The sequence below is a fragment of the Panicum virgatum genome, chromosome 6N, assembly GCF_016808335.1.
Source record: "Panicum virgatum strain AP13 chromosome 6N, P.virgatum_v5, whole genome shotgun sequence".
Taxonomy (NCBI): Eukaryota; Viridiplantae; Streptophyta; class Magnoliopsida; order Poales; family Poaceae; genus Panicum; species Panicum virgatum.
The window spans coordinates 42,486,625-42,510,063 of record NC_053150.1 but is presented as its reverse complement, the minus strand read 5'-3'; the positions used below and the strand labels follow the sequence as shown (position 1 = coordinate 42,510,063).

Here is a 23,439-nt window from a genome sequence, read left to right as displayed (position 1 = left end):
GCTCAGAGAGCTTGAGTGGGTCGCAAGGAAGCTCACCGCGCAATCAATTTGGACGGAGGACGGCCGGAGAGAGAAGTTTGACGAGAGGGCGGAGCTCCGGCGCGGAGCAGCAATGGCACCCGACGGTCGAGAGGCCGATTCGGCCAGGGAGCGGGTCAAACGGGCATGGGATGGGTAGGAGGAGGTGGAGGGAGAGGTTGTGCGGCAATGGGCGCAGCGAAATCGAGCGGAGCGGCGAGGAACGGACGGGGCGGTCGCCGGCGACGGCAGCTCGGTGCTCGGCTCAGCTCGATCGCGAGGACGAAGGAGAGGGGGTGGGGAAACTAGAGTTGGCCACTGGAACGTCGTAGAAGCCTTAGGTGGGGGCGCGGACGTCGGAACGGCGACGCGTGGAGGTTCCGACGTCGAGGCCAGCGATGCACTGACAGAACCGTGGCGGCACAGTGACCATTTCAAAGAATTTAAGCTGCTTTTGACCATCCAAAACTAGGAATTTCATATGAGAACATGAAATTTGGCCAAAATAATAGTTGTAGAGGAAAACAAGATCTACAACTTTCGTTTTGGGCGCAAATTGATTTGAAGCTCAGATCATTGAGAAAAAAATGGGGTCGAACTTGGCTAAACGATATTTACCGGGAGAACTCGATTAACGCTAACATGAGCTTAAGTCCATAATTAGCAGTTTAAGCACACGATTAGTGTCGCGATTAACACTGGGGTATTACAATCCTACCGCCTTAAAAGAATCTCGTCCCGAGATTCAGAACGAAAGACTTCTAAGGAGAGAGGAGCAGAATTACTACCAAAGGCGGATGAAAACCGTCACCCTAGAAAAGGTCGATGTTGATGATAGGAGCCGTTGCAGATAGAAATTGAGAACTTAGAGAAAGTTTAAGAAGTAAGACATAAGAAACACGATATATCCCACAATTTTATGCCTTTTTAGTCCAACAGTGATGGCATCTATTGCTTGATCATCGTGGTAAGGTTCTTTGTCTACCACCTCTTGCATTCTTCTAACATTTTCGTCCATTAGCAGTTCTTTCAAAGATCATCCCCTTGGTAATTTCAGAAGAACGACTCACTAGATTCAGGTCCGATATATAGATCTTCAGAAAGAACAACGAACGCTAGAGGCGGGGAAGGCCCACGAGGAGATAACATACCGACGAAGTTGCATAAATGACCCTAATTAATACTTTCTATCCCAAGGCGTGCTGAGCATTACAACCATGTGTCGATCATCAACTGGAGACCCTCGGTTTCATTGCGGTGCCGCCAGGCATACTTCCAACGAGCAATCCCATGTAGCACAGATAGATCGTGCATGGATAAACTTTACGAGACGGAGGGATAGCAAGGAGGTATTACAAACACGGAAGTATAACATGAGAGCAACAAAAATTAGCTACCACAGACTGCAGGAAATAAAACTCTTGCTTAAGCTTCACAAACAGCTTGCGTCCATCGACGAGATTACTTGATTAACGAGTAACATGAGATTCTGTCCGATGGAGCACCAACATGAGATTAAGACCGATAAACATTTAAAGATCTGTGGGAATTAGAGATGAAACAAGCAGGGTAAAAACAAAACTGATATACCACTCAGAGACCTAGCTGATAAAGTAATGACATGATTTACGAGAGAAAGTTTCTAAGGCCAAGACATAAAAAGAGATTAATCTTGCACCTGATCCTCTTTAGAATAAGCGATAGAGAGGTTGAACTATGATTGTTTGGTAGAATTTGACCAGCAGTCACACGAGTCTACTACAGATATAGACGAGTATTTGAGAAAACTTGACTAGGTTGGCGAGTCAACAAAAGGTCTACACGATGCATAGATACTGGATTTTTGCAGCACAATAACCATAACTAGCATTGCATAAAGGATTTTCTAGCTCCAAACCTCAATCAAGGTCATTTAGGGAACTCAAACGATTACAAACGCATTCCAGATCTAGAATTTTGCCATTAAGGCGAAAGAAACTTCCTCCTTGCATGCAGCCAGGGATGGTTCTTGCTGACGACGATGCTTTTAAGAAACACCGAACTCGATTCGTACACGGCCCTTCCACTAGGCAGGATAACTAAGTCACTCATCCGAAAGAAAAGTTAGACCGAACAAGAAATAATAATGAGACAAGTGATCAGTTCTCACAATGCTGAGATCACCACATAAAGAAAATAGATGTCGGTGAGATTCAGCAGAATGCTTGGGAGAACAAGTGAGGATAGTACGGAAGATGGGTTTAAATGGAAATTTCGGGACATCCTTGCTCAGAATTATATTATTTGAATGATTTGCACAATGCTAGCTGTAAAACATGCTTCTTTATACCAATGCAATCAAGGGATAGTGGCAAAATATTCCAACTTAGAGTGCAAATGCGCGATAGCCATGATAACGATGCACCCATGAAATGTATGATTGCAATGATGGTGCAACACAAGGATGGAGTGTTCCATGCACGAGCGAAATGATGCATATGACACACTGCAATTGCCACGATGCTGGCCCAATGATGCATACACCATGATGCAAGGATGACAATGCTCTCGATGTATGCATTTATGAGATGCATAAGCATGATGCCCACATGCATGAGTTGATGATGCACATGATTCATACCCTGTAACCGTTCTCTCATGACTAATACCTTGTTAGCTCTATACCCTCGAGGAAGGATCAACAGATAGGACACTAGTAAGATTGCATAAAAAGGAATCGCAGTGAGTTACGTCACACATACCTAGACACCAGCGCGTTCCCAGTGGCTCAATCATGTGGCTGCAGCACACATGAGGCCCTAGGTTCCGTCGCGGCATCAGGGTTATGTGATTAAACACCACCACAAGAAATCAAGAGTAGCAATCCAATAGTATCAACAGCGATAAGATAGGTTATGGAAACCAAGGACTACCCGAAACTGTACTCGGACGCACACCCGTTGGTCCGTCTATGGATTCCCGACGATGCAACAATATGCAGTGACCAATGATGTGAAAGGATGTGATGCATGACTGTTGCAACGACCGCAATTAAAAGATTATTTTATCATGAATCTTTTTAATTTATCCAAAACTAAATGAGCAAGAATGAAGGTACAAGATTCAGGTATTAGAGTCAAAATAGCCAATAAGATCAGGCATATCACCAAAAGAAATAGAATAGTTATTGAACGAGGGGGTTTTGTTAACAAACGTCATGGCTTAGCCAGAGAACCATGAGGAAAAAGGAACAATAGTTTTGTTGGATCAGATTCACGGTGTTGATCAAGGGTTAGGTTTGAATGATAAACTAAGAGGAAACGTAAGGTTCACATAAGATTCAAGACCACTGAAGAAGATCTTCTCAACCAAGGTTAGCCTTGCAGATTGCATCGATCACACTACTACAACAGAAAACCTAGGGAAACAATTAGGTACAAGCAACGCATTTTAGTAAAACGACCCAACAATCATGACAATCATCCAAACCAAGACGACAGGATGCATGCACGTTCTATTCGTTCCTCACCCAAACAAATGCCAATAACTAGGCATACGGGGACAATTGGTGGCACATATACGTACTCTCCCTATATATACTAGTCGTTCTTACGTCAAAGCTTACGTAACGTGGTTAGCATACCTGCAGACAAACACAAGATATAAAGAGACATAAATATCCATTTCTGGACCATTCGTGCCAGCACACACGAACGGCCCCCATGTGTCCTACGCCACACGGGTAACGCATATGCAGTTTCCCACATATTCACACATACATTACCATCCACTATAGAGATGGCACCCAAACGTTTGACGCTGAATGGGCAGCGCTTCATATGTTACCGGGGCAATGTATTCACTTCCCGTACAAATCGCCTTACGGGACACCCAAGGGTACACGTGTCCCAAGGTACACGGTTATGTCTAACCACATAACAGGTCTTCACCTCGTAACATTGCCTTACGAGATGGCCGTGATTACAATCACACGGTGGGAAATCCGCACTCCATATCAGGCGGTAGATAGCGACAGGCTCGTTTGAATTGAACCTTATCACCTCCTCGTATGCTCATCATACGGGACCCGCACACGTATGAAACACGTGAGCTATTCTAAAGGACTACCAAGACTGCTTACCTTGCTCACCTGAGCGTAGGTGCGTCGTTACAGAATAACAGTTGTGCACAAAAGTAAGGTTTAACAGAAAGTAAAGAGCTGGAAGTACTGGAATAAAATAGATACATAGATGCCACCACAACTAATAAAACCTAGATAGGGCATACGAGCTAGATATCTTATTCCTTAGCGCAACTAGCGTCAAACTTTCGAAACCGAACATTTTGTAAACCAAAAAGTTAGTTTTAAACTTAATTAAGCATACAAGCAATCATCCCCATTGCGTTTCGGCTCTGATACCAGCTGTGGCAGAACCACCCAAATTAAACCAGCTTAAGTGCGCTAATTATCATTTTAAGTATTAACCAAGCCACCGCGCACTTAAAACGGTGTAATCCGGCAGCCTGTTGGGTTAAGGATCGAAAACACTGGAAGTCTCACACGAAGACGAGCACAGATGATTACGAGCAGACTAAAGTTCTCAAAATTAAGTTTACAAAGCAAAGTATTACAATTAAGTTTAAATAAAAGTTATCAGAGTTAAAGGTGCAACGGAAATTTAGAAAGAAAGTTCAGTTGGAAAAACCACGAGACCTACGAAGTCGGGAGGATGTCACATCGAGCCCACCGACGTGAATCCTGGTTAGCTCCAACCAGCAGTAGTTACCTGAAAACAGGGTGACAACAAATCCTGAGTATACTAATACTCAGCAAGGCTTACCCGACTATGGTATATACTTAGCCGACTCCTAGGCATACAGGCTTTTGGCTCTGGGTTTGTTTTGCTGAAAAGCTACTAATAGTGGATCCTTACTTTCAATATTTTAGCTCAAAATTTATCATACAAATACCAACTAGGTTTGTCTGAATATCTAGAGCACGCATGGTTGATCACATTATCTTTTTAGAGTACCACAGTCATAACTCATAATCTCAACTTTCCAATCTCATTTCAATCTTTTACTACGATGTGACGCAGTGACCAAGGTTCTCTTAACCGAGAGAGATGGCGAATCGATCCGATTTAACCTTGCAAGGTGGACCTAACTCACACGACACATGCAAACCACGCCGGGCCACACGCGTCAACTGTTCCCATCATTACCCCGACGTCTGAATCACGCCTGCCAAAACCCGGGTGAAGGGCCCCTCACAGCGAACTCCCAGAGAACCCGGAGGCGACATACACTCCAACACCTGCCATCATCCCACTCCCAGAGTAGCAGGTCGCGATTCAAAGTATCGTTGCAAATCAGGTAATTAGCTTACCGGTTTCGACTACCTCCTACTTCTGGCATGTGGTTAGTACTGTTCAAACTCGGTCAGCAGGGCCAACAACAGTACGGTCCTCAATCGACACAGGCGGAGGCTTACTTTCCCTCCATTCCATATCCAAAACCAAAATCATCTCTGCCTGGTCTCCATTTCTCTTTCCTCATTGATTCATTCTCAAGCCATGTTGCCATAAGTAACAGAAACCTATAGCTCACGAGTGACAGCAATCACTCAACTTCTACTGGATCCTAGTTAAGCATGGCAATACTAACGACACCTGTATACTAGTATAGACTCATAGGTACCTAGGTTGAAACATGCATACTAGGGTTCCATACAACTCCTAAAAACGTAAATGCACAAATACTTAAATAAACATTGAATACTCAAATTAGGGGTTATGCTCCGGGGCTTGCCTGGGAGTAACACTAAGCTAGTGTTAGTATTAACAAGGCCTTGGGCCCTTCCGACCTTGAGTCAGATCTTCGATTGCTCCAGTGGGTCCTTCACTCTTCAGGACGCGTCCACCCAACACCGTTTTGTGGTTCGGTTCCGTCAGCACGTGCTCCACGTCCACACGTTGTACATCTAGCGTACCTAAATGATATGCAACAAGGCGAGTGCATAAACATAAAGAAAACAACACATGCCGCATTAGTGCTCATGATGTGATGCAATTACAAGAAGGACCTGACTGGGCAATCATTTATCGAGTAAACACGACAGACAAGCTCAACAGGCAAAAACGGTTTGGTGCTACAACATGAGAGTTCAATCAATTTATTTTAGCCTGAAGTGTTTCCTTCAAAACAACAACTACTAACTTGCTTAGGATAGCATGGATTAAGACAAAAACTTGTTTTGTTGAGGTTACACACGCATAAAAATAATTAACTAACAACAGTTATAAAAGAAAAGAGCATAGATAGGGGCAAATTAAAAGAAAAAAACCTAACTTGCATACCTGATCTAGCAACAAAAATTACCAGCTTAACGGGATAACGATAAAGCATGCCACAAAAAATTTCCAACATTTATTGCTGCTAACAAAGCATTAAAACAACCCTAGCAAGGTAAACGGAACTTAAATAGATCTACACAAAAGTGCACAAAACCAGCAACTGAAATTTTTACAGTGGATTACACATGCAATGAGTAAGCTACTGCGAATTTTTCATAAATTTTAAGGCAACGGAACAACCGGCAATAATTAAAGTAGCTTAAACACAAATTGAATTTTCATTAGGGAAAAATTGACAATTCACAGGCACAAGTATTTTTCCTCTCAAGATCTCAATTTTAGAAACCTAACCAAATTTATTTTGCATTTTTAGGATTTTTCTGTATTTTTCTACAAATTATCAAACTTTCAGCCGAAATCCACAAAAAGAAAACAACTCCACCCTTAATCCCTGACCCGTGGGCCCCACATGGCATTGGAACAGAGAGAGCAAAGGGAAGGGGTGCTCCCCTGCTTCGCTTGCTCTGCCCGGCGGGGTGGCGCGAGCAGCCCACGCGCAGGGGCCCGCACGCCCGCGACCCGCGCAGGGGGGCGCGTCAGTGGCGCGCGGGGCGGCGGCGGCGGCTTGCGAGGCTAGGGCAGCGGCGGCTTGCGGCGTCGGCGGTGGCCGGCCATTCCGGCCGCGGCGGAGCGAGGCGGTCGCGGGGCTCGGCGGCGCAGCGTTCAGGGAGGGCACGCGGCCTCGGGGCGCGCGGCGATGGCAAGCAAGCTTGCGCAGGGGCGGCACGCGGCGTGCGGCGGCGGCGCACGGAGCGCCCGCGGCGGCGTGGCGTCAAACCGGCGGCAGCAAGGCCGGAACCAAAGGGGGAAAAGCTCGGAGAGCTTGAGTGGGTCGCAAGGAAGCTCACCGCCCAATCAATTTGGACGGAGGACGGCCGGAGAGTCAAGCTCGACGAGAGGGCGGAGCTCCGGCGCGGAGCAGCAATGGTGCCCGACGGTCGAGAGGCCGATTCAGCCAGGGAGCGGGTCAAATGGGCACGGGATGGGTAGGAGGAGGTGGAGGGACAGGTTGTGCGGCTCTGGGCGTGGCGAAATCGAGCGGAGCGGCGAGGAACGGCCGGGGCGGTCGCCGGCGGCGGCAGCTCGGTGCTCGGCTCAGCTCGATTGCGAGGACGAAGGAGAGGGGGTGGGGAAACCAGAGTTGGCCACTGGAACGTCGTAGAAGCCTTAGGTGGGGGCGCGGACGTCGGCACGGCGACGCGTGGAGGCTCCGACGTCGAGGCCAGCGATGCACTGACAGAACCGTGGCGGCACAGTGACCATTTCAAAGAATTTAAGCTGCTTTTGACCATCCCAAACTAGAAATTTCATATGAGAACATGAAAACAAGATCTACAACTTTCGTTTTGGGCGCAAATTGATTTGAAGCTCAGATCATTGAGAAAAAAAATGGGGTCGAACTTGGCTAAACGATATTTACCGGGAGAACTCGATTATCGCTAACATGAGCTTAAGTCCATAATTAGCGGTTTAAGCACATGATTAGCGTCACGATTAACACTGGGGTGTTACAATAAAGGCCACCGAATCAATCGGTGTTGAAGAGGAAGTGAAGTGCTCTCTGTGTAGTAGCATCGATCAATTCGGTGCTTGCTCATGGAGACCACCGAATCAATCGGTGGTGGCCAGAAGATGGCGGGAAGATGAAGACAGGACCACCGACTAATTCGGTGGTGCCAAAAGTTGGCACCGAATTAGTCGGTGATGGCATCCAGAGTGCAGTTTGGTACTGTATGGATTTGGACGGCCATCGACTGGTTCGATGGTGACCAAGAGATGGCACCGAATCAGTCGGTGCTCAAGGCGAAGATTGAAGACCTCTCTGTGTGGTGACCATCGACTAATTCGATGGTACCAGGGAGAAGGCACCGAATCAGTCAGTGCAGTAGGGCCCAGGCATCAGAGACTCAACGGCTAGCTGAGGTGGCACCACCGACTAATTCGGTGGTACCTCTTCTGTGTGCACCGATTTAGTCGGTGGTACGCAGAAAGTTGCAACGGCTATGCAACGGTTAGTTTCTTCGGTTGGGGCTTTAAATACCCCATCCCACGGCCATTTCAAGAGTGCTTGAGCTGGGAGAAGCTATAGGCAAGTGTTCCACACATTTTCAAGAGCTCAATCCACCAAAGTGCTAATTAGAAGATCTAGGTGATTAGCAAAGTGCTAGTCTAGATCCTTTAGCGCATCTCTTAGGTATTTAGCCTAGAGTTTAGCGAGGTTAACAAACCTCTTGCTCTATCCGGTGCTTGCGCGCACCAAGTGTTGTAATCCGGGGCTTGTAGTCTTGCGAGACCCTCCAACCGTGTTTGTGGAGTGGCCGCCGGTGAATGTGAGAGGGAGGAGAGGCCCTCGGCTAGTTGGCCGAAGCTCTACCAAGTGAAGGCGGCAAGGAGCTTCCGGGGAGGGGCGAGCGTATACCCACTTGCGTGTGGGGAAGTCCCGTGGCCACCCACGGAGTTACTTGACCGGGGAGTTTATGCCCTTGTGCGGGCATTCCCTTGAGAGGGGCTCCAACAACGAGGACTAGTGGAAAGCTTGCGAGCTTTCCGATACCTCGGTAAAAATCTCGATGCCGGGAGTTTGCTCTTCTCTACCCTTTTACCTTCTGCATTTCTTATTGCATGTACTTTGCGCATTTACCTTTCCTAGACTTGCCATGCTAGTATAGGATTGGACCTAGGGTGCAAAACTTTGAAGCGGTAGAGATAGCAACACAGAGAGAAAACCTAGAGCACACTTAGATAGAAATTGAGATAGGTTTTTATATGTGTTTTTGGATCCTTAGTTTTTAGAACACCTAATTCACCCCCCCCCCTCTTAGGGTGTCACGGTCCCTTCAGCGACCATGCATATAAGTTAGGAGTTATATACTACATCTGTACCAAAACAAACAGCTATTATTTATATCTCCGTGTTCCATCATCTCTATTGCATTTCTTCGTCAGGCTCTGATGCCGAGATAGATGAGGTCTATGACTATGCACAGATGACGCAACAACCACTAAGCGTCAAAACCCAGTAATAACTCATTGTTGAAGACATTTTTATTTTGGTATTGCTAGCGCTCAAATGTCCGATGGAGACGTCTCTTATCGAACGGTCCTTGCAACATAAAAACCAGAGCTGCTGAAACATCGAGAAAACATTTTTGCAACATAAAAAATCAATGTTTGCGATATCAAAAAACATGTACTGGAACACATCGAACATCAGATGCGGCGGTAAAATTTCCGTGGCAACATCGGAGCTCTATTTCATGCAACATCCATCAAATTCTTGAAACATCAAAACAAAGATACGGTAACATCACGATTATTGCAACATCGTAAATCGCAACTGCAACATACACGGGAGCATTTACCGCATGGAGTTCTTCCTCGTCGAATCGGGCATCCTCCATCGATCCTCCATGGCTGACGCCAAGAGCTCCTCCTCCGCAACCGCCTAGTCTTCCCCCGCCATAAACGATGCCCAGAGCTCCGCCTCCGTGACCGCCCACCAGGAGGTCACGCTGCCAGCCCATGGCTGGAGCTTGCCACTGGGGAGCCATGTTCCATGGGAGCGGGAGGAGCGTGTGGGGGTGAAAGGAGGCGTGGAGCAGGAGAAGGCGCAGCTCGCTGCCGGGAGCCATCGGCCACGGGAGCAGGAGCCCGTGGGGAGAGGAGGCGGGGAGCCATCCTTCCAATCCGTGCGTATGTCCGGACGCACGGACTGTAACGGTATTGTTACCATTTGTCAGATAGATCAGCTAGCTTACAGATCTGACGAGTCACGATCTTGTCAGCCAACTGTTAGTTTTGTACCCTTAGGGAAGTTTCAGCGTTGTACATAAAGCAAACCATGAGCTAAAGAAACGAACCATGTATGTTGTGAGTACCGATGTTTAGGTGTCAGAGCAGCAAATCCAACTTCAAACTCGGTTTGGCTCTTGCTCAATAAAAAAAATTGTCCAGTGCGTGCAAGCTGTTATGAAACAAATAATTAGTGATCAATTAGATACTAGAATATTGCCTATATGTAATAGGTAGATTCTTCCCCAAGGGACCATCCTTTGCGGAAAGGGTGCCTCCAAGGGCCAACCTGTCCTTTGGGCATGTATATATTGTACAGAACCCCCATCAATGAGAACATCCCATTCCATTTTCTCATTTCATTTTCTCTGTTCACTTTTCACTTCACAATACATTATCAGTCATGCATCGCTCTCCGCTGAGATTGAGAGAAGAAGAACAGAGGGTGCATCCATGAACGGCAACATCGGTGATCTGCAACATCCACCACGGAACCAGGCCCCTCATCGAGTACATGCAGGACATCACAGACTGCATTCACAAAGACTTTCAGATGCTGTTGTCCTCAATCACGACAAGACTAACGACACGGTACTAATCAGCACTAAACACATGAATCTGTGGCAAACGCAGAGGAGAATAACTAGAAAGAAAATGGCTAGTTGACATAATTGGTAAGCAACTATGGTTCTTAATCCATCTGTAATTCTGTACCAAGAACTCCATCAATTAGTGCCTCGTCCGAGCACACAGGAACAGAGATGTCACTGTACATCGATGGCATCAAGTCATCCCCGACGTGCATGCCTCCGGCGTCTCGCAGGACGTTGCCGCCGAGGCCGCCATGGTCGCCGCTTACGTGGTGTTTGTGGCTGCACGTTCCTGCACCATGGCCGCTTTCCGAGCGCGTCATTTTTTTTCTAAACCGAGGAAGCCTCAGCTCAGGCGTCTTCAACAGCGGAGAGGGCAGCCGCACCTCCGGCAGCCACGAGGCTCACGACCCAGATGGCATCCACCTCACTGGCCCGAAACTTCGGGGATGGGGCGGAAATGGACCGCCGGCCAGGCATCTGCCGCGGCACTTGGAGCCCCGCCACGATGGGGGCTCTCCTGTCTCCTCCGACCAATGAAGCACGTATCATGGCCATCTGTCCGGGCCACGCTCGTCCGCAGGCCGAGCCGAGCCAATCAGGCCAATTGTTGGACCACACCCGACAAAAAGCCACCAGGCTTCTATATATAATTACATATTTCACACGTCTATTGTTCTTAATAATGCTATTTAGTTCTCTGACTATTCTATAATTGCATATTTGTTGTACATAGCTATCTTAGACCCTCAGGTTTACTGAACGCAGAAGAGTAAGCATGCCAAAATCATTGCTAGATATAAAATTACTGAAGTACACTAGATTGCCAAGCGAGTTATAAAAGTAAAGAATGATATCAATCACAAAAATTATTCTAGAGGGAAGTCCTAGAAACCAGTATAGTTCATAATGTTGCATGGTAATTTGTACTGAAGGTACACATGTCGGAATTTTGCAAAGCAATTATAAATGACATATTTAACAGCGCAAACATAAATTTTTTCCTTTCAACATATGCAAGCTGATTCATCACTAGATTGTATGGAACAAAAATTAGCCAATAGATAGGGTATATGGTGCATTACAAATCTACTAGGTTGAAAAATACTATATGTGCCTAATTGAAATAGAAGGCAAGAATTCAAGTCATTGATCAGAAAACAAAAGCTAAAAACAAGGTACGCTCGACTAATGCCTAAGACTATTTCATAAGATATATTGTGCATAAAAAGATGAGATATAATGGACTCAAAAAGTAACTTAGGGCAAGTGAGAAAATAAAATACATCAAATTCCATGAGAATGCTATCATGAGAACACAAAAAATGCTAAAATCGAAAGAGCAAAATTGCTAAACTATTATACATAAATTACTTGTCGATTTTGCCTACTGGTTAAACAACATGGTTAAGGAGGCCAAACTAGGTGTTAGAACCAGGCTGCAGTGTCCACTGTCCAGGTTTGTCTCCCTCTATAATCTTTAACCATTGGAGCAGAAAATTCCTCTGAACATGGTCATGCAAATACGGAAAAATGCTAGAGTAGAACACAAATATGCTAATATAAGATGGATAATTTGTCTTTTGAATTAATATAAGTTGCATACAGATAAAAGTACTTTGCCTAACCAACAGAAGTAATGTACCTAAACCAAAGTAAACAAAAAGCAGTCATAGCTTTTAAAATATTGTCACGGCTTGACAAGGGTAAAATCAGTGACAAGCCGTTTCAAGTGATATACTGCTTTTTGCGACACATGCTCTGCTCAGTGCTCACATTTCCTGCTGCATGTTAATCTGACAATACTAGGTGTGTATCAATTTGTTGTGCATCATGGCTAGATCTTATGGCCAAACTAATGCAATGCATGCGATTTATTGATAGACCAAGAATATTAGTCAAAAGAACATGATATTTTGGATAAATTTACATTGAGATTATTGCAAAAGAACCTGATCTCCTGAATAAGATCAAATCTATGTGCATTAAGAATCCCCTATCTGAAAATATGGATGAAATGTAATACCCGAATTGAACCACAACATCCAAATTTCTTATGTCACAAACTCACCCCGTTAGTCACCTTCCCATGTAGCAAAGCAAACATATGGTCTTCCCTAAATGAAATCTCCATGCATGAAAATCCCACCCTTTGATTATCAGCTCCTAGTACACAATTCAAAATAAAAAAGGAAGAGAGACAAAATCGAAGAAAAAAGACAGAGAGATGCAGGGCTGGCCAAATTACCCGAACCCAAAAAAACCCAAGCCCGAAAAACCCAAACACTTCGGGTAGCACGGTACCCAAAATTATTGTAGGGAAATTAATTGTTCAGGTTACATTTGCACCTTTTTGTTTGATATATCAATGCTCATGACAGTTTCCTGAAATGATAATTTCCCAATCTAGTTTTACCAAATCTTGCAACATATAACTGAGCTGTCAATTCTTATAGATTTTTATGGACAAATCATAACTAGTTTACTATGTAAACAACTTCTACCTCTATCAGCTGAGCATTAATCTGATAGATGATAAGATTAGCAAATGATCTGACACAAATATCAATCACCACCAAATGATGGTCAGCAGTAGATAAGAAAATACAGCACATGGCAAGGAGATTAGAAGCTGCTTAGATAGTAGAAAGGTATGCAGCAGCAAGCCAAATATCCCAGTCAACCTCTGAACACAAGATGCGTATCAGCTCATACCAATTCCTCCTAGAGCATGCTCAGCCTAGTAATTTCCAGAACAGTTTGCCCCAAAATCCACAAGCTCCGAGCTCTAAACTACCGACGCTGTCGGCAAATCTTGTAAAGGAAAGCAGCTCACCTCGAAGCTGAAGATATGAAGCATCCCCGCTGCACCACCGAGTCTGCAGCCTTCATCCCCGCACCATGCCAGCCGAGGATGGCCCCATGATGAATAAACAGAACATTTTGCTCAACTATATATTTGGATGATACTTTACTCATACAACAATAAGCATTCTTGATAGAAGTTGTAGGCATATTATAATGAACTTAGGAGCAACTTAACACAAATGGCAGGCAAAAAATAATTATTCAATGAAGTTGCCTAATGTAATACATGAATTTGCCTTCTACTATAAGAATTATGCCTAATTCAGAAACCACATAATAGAATGATAGTTGATAGGGTAAATGCTTTAGATGTAAAAAAATGTTCATTAATGTTGCCTAATCAAATGCATGAATTTGCCTCTGCCAAGAAGTATTATTGCCTAACGATATACATGAAATTGCCTTCTCCTAAAAAAACCAACATGAAAATGCATGAACATATTGGGGATGATAGGGGGAACATATTTGGTTTTCAGTACATACTGCATTGGATGATGCTAGCCGAGCCAGCCGTGCTAGAAGGATCACAACCTGATGACTCTCCAACACCTCATCCTCCCGGTCGTCGCTGTCATAAAAAAAATCACCAAATGCAGCCTCTTCACTGCAACAATGACCAACCAAAAACAGATAGCAACGTCAACAACAATGCTTCCTCGTTCGTCTCGACACAGACTGAATCTACCAAACAAAGTGGCGCACCATTGATGCAGGTAGTCCGAGCTGCTGCTCCCAACGATATGGAGGGTGCGCTTCCCCCCACGCTCTTCCTGCACGCACGCAGACACCCAAACACCATGGAGCAAATCCATCAAAATTACCAAATAACTCCCCAAAACTTATCTCTATACGCGTGCGTACGAACCAACAAGTAGGAGCACGAAGCAACACAGCATAAACTCCTGATTGTAGGGGAATAAAGACAGTAGTGGTGACAGCAAGTTCTTTCATCACAATGTTGATCACCATGACTTTGATAAAAAGCAATTACCCTACCAGTATCAACAACCATAAACTCCTGATTACCTCAATAAGATCGTCCATATAAGCGATATCTTGTCGCACGCCGTAGCGGCACGCCCGCACGCTCCGCTCGACCTCCAGACCCAAAGAGACTCTGTCGGAGTCGTCCTCCCCTCCTTCTGGCAGGGCATCCTTCGCGATGGGATCCTCCGACGGCGGACCCACTTCGAAAGGTAGGGTTCCGGAGCCGCTGGGCGCTTCCGCTCCGGAACCGGCCTTCTTTCTCGTCGCTGGTGCCATCTTGCGGCTTCTCAGTCACTCTTGTCCCCACGGACGACGCCAACTGTTGGTGGTTACAATAGCCCAAACAGTGTTTGTGGGCCCTGAGAAGGCTACGAGCCGGTCTCAAGGGCTTCTAGGTACTGAGTGGCTAGCAGACTTGGTTCAAGTATCCCTTGAGGTCTATATGGGGCCTCTATTTATAGGCCAAAGGGGATAGATGACCCAGATTCCTATTATACCCCTAGGGTTTGTCTTGGGGAGAAGTCAATTGTGCCCTCACTGTACGGAGCCCAGAGAGGGAGGCGTGTCAGTACGGCTCCCGGGGGCAAAGGGTCTTTTCACCGGCGGGGCCCTCCCCCGCACACGTGTTCGTTTCTTGATACCCTGGTGGAGCCGCCCTGATGACTGGGGCTGACTTAGAAAGAAATTGATCCTTTCGGAGACACCCTCCAAGGGGACGGTGGTCTTCGGGCGGATGCCTTCTGGGGAGGGCCCGACCTTGCCTTTCTCGGCTCCGCTGCGCCCGCCGGGATAGGGCTCACCTTGCCAGTCCGAGAGGACCCCTCGGGGGATGGACGGATGTTTTTTATCGTCGGCCGGCCCCCGGAAGTGGTTCCAGGACGTCCGACTCCGAAAGGGGAGGGATGGACCTCCGGAAGCCACATGTTTACTTATGACGCGCGTCGGTGTCCTCGTCTCGCGACAGGGCATTGTCATTATTCTCCGTCCCTTCATGGTCCCGGATAGATTCTCGTGGGCTGAGGAGCTGGGCCATAGGCAGGCCCAAGTGGTCAGGTAATGGCCCATCGTCCTTTTCCCCTATTTCCCCAACAATTACATTAGTTATAAAATATATTTTCATAATTAAATTATTTAGACACATAAATATTAATTCTCCCTCCGTCCCAAAATACTTGTCATTCTAGCTTTTTACCACATTCATTGAAGATGCTATGAACCTAGACAAATACTTGTCCAGGTTTATTGAAGATGCTATGAACCTAGACATCCACATGGACCCCTAAAATGACAAGTATTTTGGGAGGGTGGGAGTACTATTTAATATAAATTTGGTCAACAGGCATGAGTTTGTTAATTATGTTCTAGATGGAGGGAGTATCGCAGAGCTTTATATCCATCTTGTGAAAGATAGATAATTTATCCATCTTCAAACCCCATTTTGGCCCAATTAATTTGAACACATGTTCAATATTTCCTCTCATCATATTCAATGTTTTCGTTAACATATTCAATATTTGACACAAAATGTTGAAACATAATAGCACAAATATTGATAGTGAAACCACACAATGTTGAAATCTGGATTGAAATGTTGAACGGTGGGGAGATTCAACATCTTCTCCGGCAATGCATGGGCATCAGCGCGGCTCGCAGGCGGCTTTCGCGGCAGCACAGCGACCCCACGGGCGATCAGCGTGGCACACGAGGAGCGGAGGCGCAGAGCAGGCACCCGGGCAGGCGGCGTCGCCGCCGAGAAGACAACGATGCAGATGGTGGCGGGCGACGTCGAGCAGGCAGCGGCGGCAGATAACGCCACCGCCGAAGCTGCCTTAACCTGCTGGGGTCACCGGACCCTGACGAAATTTGTCAAATCTAGTGAAAAATACCGTTTACCACTGTTCATTTGTACATCTGACCCCCAGTAATACGGAGTCGACCCCGGTAGCTTAATTTTCTGGCTTCACCCGACAACGCGGCATGGCTCGGGGCGGCCGTCCCGGTGGCGCAGCTGCGAGCAGGCAGCACCGCCGCCGCCGCCGAGCAGACAGCAATGTGGGAAAGCATCTGGTCACTTGTATTGGTCAAATTGGATTACGCCAAATGCCAGCGGGTGCATAAAATTAGGGACTTGGCTAATTTACGGCCGGCTGTAATTTAGTCTCTCCGTACGGCCGCTCCATTTTGAGAAAGTCGCAACAGTCACCAACTATCTTTTCCCCTTTTTTGCCAAAAAAATAGCTGCTACCAGCTGACTTTTTCCCCACGCAGCGAGCTGGGCACCATGATGCAGTCATCACTGCTGGCCGCCAGCTCACTGCCCACCCCCTAATCTAGTTGCTTCTGGATGTTTTCTATCATGTTAATACTGGCAGTTCAACTCAACGGTTTCAGTGAAAAAGCAACTTTTAGGATCTCATAACCAAAGTTTTGAAAAACAGTAATCAAATTAGCAACATGTACATAGGCATTTTCACCCATCTAAATTCTAAATATCCAGAGTCAATAGACAAAAATCATGACTGCCTCCGCTGTTGCATGGACTAAAAGTTGAAGCTACTGCAACCACTATCGAGCTGGGCAGAAATCAAATCATGGTTGAGCTGCACCTTCACTGCTGCATAGTGGCGATCTAAGAAATAGAATAGGAAAAAGTCAGGACAGTACATCTAAGCGAACTTTGCTTAAGGGAAAAACATGCTCCACAAACCACACATGATAAACCCCGTATGGTAACATGCAACGATATGTTTACATTGCAGCATAATGTAAACACAAGCAGTACTCAAGCACATTTCGAACACTAACCTTAAGCCGGATGGAAAGCTCTTTAAACCTCTGCACAAGCTGAGGCCTATTTGCACTATCAATGAACGTCAAGTTCCCCCCATTGCTTCACCCCCACATAATCTGCATTTGCAAAGTAAAAAGTCATAGTAAAAGAAAGGTTACGAACAATGCAACAAAGGGCTAGCAAATGACTTGAACAAACATATACTTTGCAACTAGATTAACCCTTTTGCGAAGGCTGTTACACTGACCCTGAACAACTATGTTGCCCAGATCAAAACAGATCAGCCAAAGTTGTTTCCCATTATGCATGTTTGAACGTCTGGCAAAAGAAAACTACTGTTATTTCGACCTTAAACTAGCAGTAGAAAACTGTTGCTAGTGGTTTGATGAACCCATATAAAACAAAAAAGAAGGCTATGTTAACATAAACAACATAGGGCGCAGCTGCTGCTAAAGGAATACTACTTTGCATATTAATTTAAACTGAAGAACAGTAATTTGCTTATCTTAAAATAATAATTAACTTAAGTAATAGCAATAATTTGCCTAACTAATAACAATACTTTGCGTATCTAAAGTACTTGGACCAAGAATGACTATGCGCTTAAACCAAACAGAGGATACACAGTTGTATAACCAATGACATCAAACATGACCGCAATATGCTTAACTCTGTTGGTGATAAGCTGAAAATACTAGGATAGTATGCCAAACTCCAAAAGTCACAGTAGCACAGTTTTGATTCTCACAATTAATCGAAGGAAAGTTCAGATACATTGAGTGATAGAAAAAGAGCAAATAAATAAGACCAGTTCATAAACAATCGCTAATAGGTGGGCAAACTATAACAAAACTCGTGATATCCTGATTTGGTAAGAACTAGGAACTCATTAAACAATCAAACAATCATAACTGTGATAAAATGGCATATATCCTCAGCAAATAATATATACTTATCAAACTACTTACTCTGTTCGAATAGTGTTATGAACTCTGTTTATCCAAGTATAACTATTATAGTATGAAAATAACAGAAACATTAATTTACCTAAATAATAACAATATATTGTTTATATAGAAATAATAATTTGCTTAAATAATAACATTAATTTACCTAAATAATAACACTATGTGATGGGGTTCTTTATAACCCAGCTAATTTACGACCGGTCGTAAAATTAGCCTATCTGTACGGCTGCACTATTTTGGGAAGGCAAACCACAGCAGCTTTCCACTTTTAGTATTTGACCTCACGCAGTTTTCCTTTCCTGCTGGATACCTGCAGTACAGTGAAAAACAGTGAGGCATGATAGATAAAATTGTCTAAGAACTTGAATTATTCTTCCTTGTTAATAACATATTGTTGCCTTACTCTTAACACATTATTGCCTGGATATATATGTATATTGAGTTGCATATATGAAAATCAGAAGGAACACCCAAATATATGCATTGATTTGCATTGTTCTTAACACATTATTGCCTAGATAAAATGCATTGAGTTGCGCATATGAAATCAGAAAAAAAAAATTGCCTAGACAAATGCACTGAGTTGCCTTTGTTGTTAACATATTTTTGCCTAGTGTGATGTATTGAGTTGCCAAATTTGCTCGAAGTAGCAGTAATCGCGGTTGTGTTGTCAATCCGTCGAGCAGTTAGTAGGCATAGCTGAGGGGACCTACCGATCGTGGTCGTTCTGCACAAGGTAGAGGAACTGCGCAAAGTTTGCGAGGACAAGCGAGTTGTTTGGCTTGAGCGCTGGCCTGCTTGTCCGCATCTTGCAATGTTTAGCGTCCTGCACGGCCACCTCCTCCTTCAAATTCTGGAGCTGCTTGTCAATCTGCCAACAAAAAACTGGAAAGTGCCAAACCATCAGAGCACACAACAACATCACCAGGAACCAGTCAAGCAGGCGGTGGAACGTAGACGCAGCCAACATTCAGCACCTGCCTGCGGAGGTCGAGGAGCTCCTTGCACGAGCGCTTGAACAGCTTGAGCAACTCGTCGATGGCGGGGAAGACGGCGGCGCGGGGGTGGTGCGGGCATACAGTTGTATTTGTTCTCATTAAATATGTATTTGTTCTCATTACTGAACATGGACATACAGTTGTTTGTGTATGATAATTTATTTTCAGAACTTTATTTTGGCTGTCACTGTCCGTGTGGAACTCATCTATCAGGGTCATTTTTAACCTCTGTCTTAACGCTAATGTGTATATGTGGATGCATCTGGGGCTTGTGTTGCAGAGGTTATAAATGCATTGGCTTTCTACCTGACTTTCCAGGTGCTTGGTGATCTGGTTCCTGTGTGTGTGGGTGGGTGGTGGTTAGTTTGCATGTCTGGGCCATTGGTCAGTCACACACTGATGGTGTTTTATTGTGGTGTTCCTCGCTCCTTTGTTTGAAATTCCATACATATCTTTTACGATTTGGATTGTTGCTTCTTTTGTAGTACTTTTCATTTTTTATTTTTGTGTTTTCCTTACTTTTCTCATGCATCGGCGATAGTGGTATGAATGTTGTAGGTTCTAGAAACAAATCAGTATACCACAAATAAATACAGAATGGATTATATATTCATTTATCAATAGTTAGACTATTGATTATTTGTGGGAGATTAATTATTTTCTTGCAGTAAAACATTTGTCTTAAAAAATTCTTCTGTAGTATGAAAAATTTGCTGCATGGAAACAATGTTTTTATTTAAAGTTGAGATTAAGCTATACCATGGTAATTCCATAATTAATCACTTGGAGCTCAAACAAATAATTTCTAGCTTGACATGTTAGAAAATAAACAGCAAAAAGCAGGTTAGAGAGGAGCATGCGATGTTTAGTAAAAATTAATAGAGTTGTAAGTTGTGCAATAATGCATGTTACTCATATGTCGACTTCGAAGAGTGCACACAAAAAGCTAACGCTAGCTTTTCCCATTTGCTTGCTGCTACACTGTGAGCATTCACATGCTTTAGCCATATGCACATCTTGACAGGCAATTTGCCAAGCACATGGCAGGTAATATGAGTAGAGGAGAGAGTCAGGGGCGTTCTCTTCTCATAGGCGTAGCTGCAGTGGAAGGACTAACCAATGGGGCAAAGGCCGGCGACATGGGGGCGGCTTGATCTGCTGTTGCAGCTGCGGGTGAGGAGCAGCCAAGGATCTACTCGGTCAACACGATGGAGAGGTGGAGCTTAGCAGATGCAGCGGCCGTGGTGGGTTTTGACGAGGCTGCGCAGCGAAGGGCACGGGGAAGACAGCCGGGAGCGCGTGGTCGTCATGGGGCCACCAGGAGTCGCAGGGCGCGGACGTTTGGCTCGTCGTGGAGGGGAACCTTGATCTCTTCGCCTTCGTTGAATCCCACCGCCACACGGGCATCTTAGGGCTCGTTGATTTCTGAACGGGGTAGCGCATGGTGTGGATGGGGCGGCACATCATCGGCGAGGGGAGGGGAAGGGCGGCGCATCATCAGCGAGTAGAGGGCGATGGTGATTTTTACTGGATGGGATTTGGGAAGCGGAAGAGGAAGTGTCAGGATGATTTTTAATTGACTGCGGTTGTTGGCTGTCGAAACGGATGGAAGCATTTGGATTGAGGGGACGGGCGGCTGATGGCAGTGCTGAACAGACGTCCGATCTGAATCCTACGACAGCAAAAAATTGGATGATGTGGCTCGATGAGAGCTCGGGGAGTAACCCAGGTTTCGATTCTTAAAGATAGTTACAGTGTTTTTTCTTCATACATGTAGAACATTTGAAGGCTTAGAAAAATGAATTAGAGTGTAGATGATCAGTTAGAAAGAGGACAGAAGATGAGGATGAGATTATGCTATTTATATTACCTACAGTGTACCTTTTAAGTAGCAATGGAGGAATGAAAAAGAGACCTAGTCATACATCTAGGTTGTCTGGCAAAATGAAACTAAAAGAAATCCGAGACATCTTAAGTACTACTGTGTTGCATTTCACATGGAGCCAATTGAATTTAGAGAGATCGCGGACTTTCTCAAAAGAGAGCACCTGTTACGTGACACGAGGGGTGTGAGAGTGGACGAGAGATTATGATTCTTCCTATTTATGATATCTCATAACGCTAGCTATGAGGATCTGCAATATGAATTTGAGCACAGTGGTGAGAACTTGCTATATTAAGTCGGTTTTCAATATAATCCCAGCTCTCACCTATAGATTTGTGAAGCCTGCAATTGGAACTAGTCCACACTGGAAGATTAACAAATCCTCGGTTCTTTCCCTACTCCGAGAACTGCCTAGGAGCCATTGATGGTACTCATATTCCCATTACCACAGATCCTCGGTTCTTTCGCCCTACTTCGAGAACCGCCTAGGAGCCATTAATCCACTAGATGTCTTATAGCTGCCATGTTCGTACTATTTTTGTATCATTAGCCGAAGTCTTAATTCAGCAACATTAGTAAAACAAAAAATAAATACATTTATTTGCAGCTGGCTATTCTGTTCTTAATTTCTTTCACCATCTAGCTGTTTTATTTGCATCAGTAGTTAGTCTAGTTTTCATTCTATTAAACCTTGTTACTAGCTTCTTTTCATAACTCATTTGTTAGATGACTGCAGACATCTAGGAATTGATGGGTTTTGTTTGCAGCATGGGTTTGACTTGATACATTGTAATATCAATCAGATGTGTTTGCAGTTCATCTGTCAGATAAAATTTAGCCCAATGGATACCTCTGTTATAAATTATTTTGACATTGTAATGTAAAGATAGAAACATCTTTCAGTTTATGTTCAAAATTATGATCCATAATTTTTCTGTAGACATATTTCTGAGAACAAAATAAGAAATTAACTTGCGATGTATTTGCTAAAGTTTAATAGTTTGGTTTGGACTGCAGGTCACTAGGGGTCTTTTTCTGATATATGCTTTAGTTCTGCCAAGAGCTTCACTACTTCAAGCCATTGCATTTTACAAGTCCTCTCTTGTTCGCCTATGATGTAAAACAAACTAGATGTTGAGCACTTCTTCATCTATAATGTAATAGGAATTATTAGAGGTGTCAATTATCCTTATCATCGATATAAGGCCTCATAGCAAATACAGAATTGTGGCAATGGTCTTAGGAACTGGAGATATTGGATGTAATGCATTGCACGTGTTAAGCCTACAATATTTTAAATTTCAATGCTGGGATCTCATGTTTTATTGTGAGATTAAAGCAGCAAGGTTAAGTTGAATTCTTCTTTTTATTTTTTTTATTCTTTAGTACTGGTTTGATTTGATTATAGTAGTATGGAGCAATCTATGTTAATCCTAGCTTAGTCAAACAATAATTAGTAGCTGAGCTTCCAACCCCTACGCGGACATGGATTGGGTGGGTGAAGGGGATCTACCCAATCCAGGATCGGTCCACGTATTGTTAAACGAAGCCTACATAGGATTTGTTCCACTCTAAAAGTTGCTTTGCTTCGTCGTCACAAAAGCAAAGGGACGAAAGTAAATAAGACCCAAGTATCTTCTAACTTCGTACAGCCCATCTTGGCCCGTAGACAAAAAAAAAATCCATAGCCCATGAACACAAGGTAAAAATCTAAGTTAGCATATTGAAAAACATCTTTCTCAGAGAAGTAGTGTCAGATCTGGGGCAGCGGGACTAATTACAAATCTAAAATATTTTAGAATAAAGTATAACACATGGCGTGTGCCTTATCCTGTTGTAACGACTTGAACTACTAAGTAGGACTAGTCGGAATAGAAGAAAACTACCCGAGTAATACTCAGGTAGAACTCCTAAGCTCGAATCTGGCATGGATTTCAATGTAACCCTGTCCCCCAGACAATATAAGGACGGACAGGAATCTCTTCAAAATATACAACATGTAAGTCAATACAAACCAACGCACGAGACGTACGGTATTACGCTCTCGGCAAAAAATGTTGTACAAAAGCAGTGAGAAACTCCTTTTAGAATAACTAGTGAGAAAAAATCTTCTACAGGTTCTATAAAACCTACTTCAACATTTTCTT

The 23,439-nt window shown here is 44.4% G+C and overlaps 1 long non-coding RNA gene across 2 annotated transcripts; it reads right to left on the bottom strand.

Moving 5' to 3' along the window:
- Positions 1-17,035: 17,035 nt before the first annotated feature.
- Positions 17,036-18,601, bottom strand: LOC120677279. Of its 2 annotated transcripts, XR_005676244.1 has the most exons (3): positions 18,555-18,601; positions 17,456-17,557; positions 17,036-17,279 (listed from the first exon to the last, which is right to left on the bottom strand). It is a non-coding gene; the product is annotated as an uncharacterized LOC120677279 (long non-coding RNA). The 2 variants fall into 2 exon arrangements; XR_005676243.1 differs by lacking the exon at positions 18,555-18,601 and having other exon boundaries at positions 17,456-17,703.
- Positions 18,602-23,439: the final 4,838 nt, after the last annotated feature.